The sequence below is a fragment of the Dunckerocampus dactyliophorus genome, chromosome 11, assembly GCF_027744805.1.
Source record: "Dunckerocampus dactyliophorus isolate RoL2022-P2 chromosome 11, RoL_Ddac_1.1, whole genome shotgun sequence".
Classification (NCBI taxonomy): domain Eukaryota; kingdom Metazoa; phylum Chordata; class Actinopteri; order Syngnathiformes; family Syngnathidae; genus Dunckerocampus; species Dunckerocampus dactyliophorus.
In genome coordinates this window covers 13,716,224-13,718,559 of record NC_072829.1, presented here as the reverse complement: position 1 = coordinate 13,718,559, position 2,336 = coordinate 13,716,224, and the positions used below count along the sequence as shown (strand labels likewise).

Below are 2,336 nucleotides of genomic sequence, written 5' to 3'. Positions count from 1 at the left end.
ATTCACTGAAGCTTTAGACACGACCCGAGGAAGATGCAGGGTAGGGGAATGGGGGGGCGTTTCAAACATCGATAGCGTCGATACCAAGTGCAGTATCATTGTCGGTAGATTTTTTTTGCGTTATTCATATGGTAACATTGTTGATTTGTTATATTTATATATTGTTTACATTGAATTTTGTTCACTTACTAAGTAAAGAATAGATTGGAAGAAATCATCAACAGGAAAATAGGAGACAAATAATTACACATAATGACGCTATGCAGCTTGTACAGTGTTCAGGAAAAGGAAGAAATAAAATTGTGAAAACTAAGTAAAAACTGAGTATTGTCTCTATATATTTTATATTTCGTTATAATGTGTTGTCTTAATATTGTTGAATGGGGCATAATCATTATTGTCATCAAGCCTTTAATTAGAATTATTGACAAATTACGTTGTTTAATATCATTTAATACATATGTGCTTGCCGAAAATATTTGTCCCGTGTTTCAGTCTGACTATTAGTTGTTTTTTTTGTTTGTTTTTTTATCACAAAATCATTCAACGATCAAGTCAACAATATCGTTATCGGCAACACTGGTCCCGTATTTACTTAGTATCGGATCGTTAGCAAAATGTGCAGTATCGACCAAACCTACTGCAGAGACTGGGTGGAGAGAAAGAGAAAGAAAGAGAAAGGACTAATGGTCAGAGTGGCTGTGATCATTTATGTTTGTATGTTTTTATGGAGTGTATTCCTGCAAGTGGATGGCGATGAGAAAGGTATTTAAATATTTTGAACACTCCCCCCTGCTAAATTGTCTACTTGGGTTTTGCGCGGCTCGACCACAACACACCCCGTATCCGATCCGAAAGAGAAGAGAGGTATGTGTGTGTTTGTGTGTGTGCGCGCGCGCGCGATTGTGAGCCGCATTTTAAATGGACGAGTTGATGAGGAGAGAGAGAGAGAGAGATATTGTTGAAGAGTGCTGCAGTCAGACTGGCTGCTTTAGGAGGTGCATGGACATCAGTCAAGCAGAGGCTTATGTTTATTGCAAGAAGGGAAGGATGAAGAGGTGATGGATGGACTGGGGAGAGGAGAGCCACAAACTAAGACTCCCGCTTTAAATATAAATCGCAAATAAGTGTATCTGCACGAGATACAACACAGATATGTTGTCTAATGATGGTAAATGTATTTTGGATTTCAAAGTAATTTGACCGTTTTGTTGTGCTTAATATGACAAATGTGCTTTGAACTGATCAAAAGAACACACATTCATTCTAAAACAGTGAACTTTACTGAGCAGCCTATGACTACAAATACGTTACTTTCCGTCGCAATTTTGAGGCATATACAGTAATCCCTCACCACTTCGCGCTTTTAATTCTCAGCTTCACTGTATCACATTTTTTCAAAAATATATTAAATAATAAATCATGCTGATTAGTGGTCAGCCTATTATCAGTAAAAAAAAAAGAGCATATTTAAGCTAATGTTATGTATTTTTAAATACATGTAAATTAAATTAAGCATTTTGAAGTATAAAAATTGCTAAAGTAAGGAAGGAAGACAGGGAGTACTGTCCAGAAACCGGAAGTAAAGCAGGAACAATGAAGGACTCTCTCCCAATGTATCATGTGAGTGTATATTATGTCTTATATTTTTTATTTTCGTTTATTATGTCTACAATATTGAGTAATGCAAGTGCAAAGGTGACTAAATGGGATGTCTAGAGGGCTGTAATGATGGTAAAAACAGATTTAGAAGGCCGTAAATGGGTTTTCTATGCTCTAACTACAAAATTATTCAATATAGAAATAGGGAATCCTACTTCATGGAAATTCACTTATCACAGTTGGATCTGGACTCCATTAACCACGATAAATGAGGGATTACTGTACATGGTCATTTTATTGTTTACATCTACAAGACATCTACTGGTGCCAAGTATGTGTTGATTTATTAACACATTGTCATTTGAACATGACACCCTGTTCATACAGTTGACACCAATGGGCCTCACCAAAGAATACATGGTCATGTTACTATTTTCTAGCGCTAGAATCATTATAAATTCATCATTTTAAGTAACATCTGAAAACTTATTATCAGAGGAGAAATGCTGAAGACACCTCCTGTGTGCAACAAAAAAGGAAAATAACCACCTGCCTTGTGTGCGTGCAGATTAAAACAAGCGAGTCCATGAGAATACTGATACTTTACAGTCTTGGACATGTTCCTGTACTCTGGCTGTGGGCGGCCTGAGGGAAGCAGGCCGACTAGAAAATGAGCCAAACATTTGGCAAAGACTGCGCTTACGTCTCAGTTGTCATTGATAGCCTTGCCATGC

The 2,336-nt window shown here is 37.1% G+C and overlaps 1 long non-coding RNA gene across 1 annotated transcript in view; it reads left to right on the top strand.

The window, feature by feature from the left end:
* The first annotated feature begins 636 nt into the window (after positions 1-636).
* The window catches only part of LOC129189431 (uncharacterized), a 46,950-nt gene continuing 45,250 nt past the window's right edge, over positions 637-2,336 (top strand). The window contains exon 1 of the long non-coding RNA XR_008572800.1: positions 637-765. This is a non-coding gene — a long non-coding RNA (uncharacterized LOC129189431). The remainder of the gene's footprint in view (positions 766-2,336) is intronic.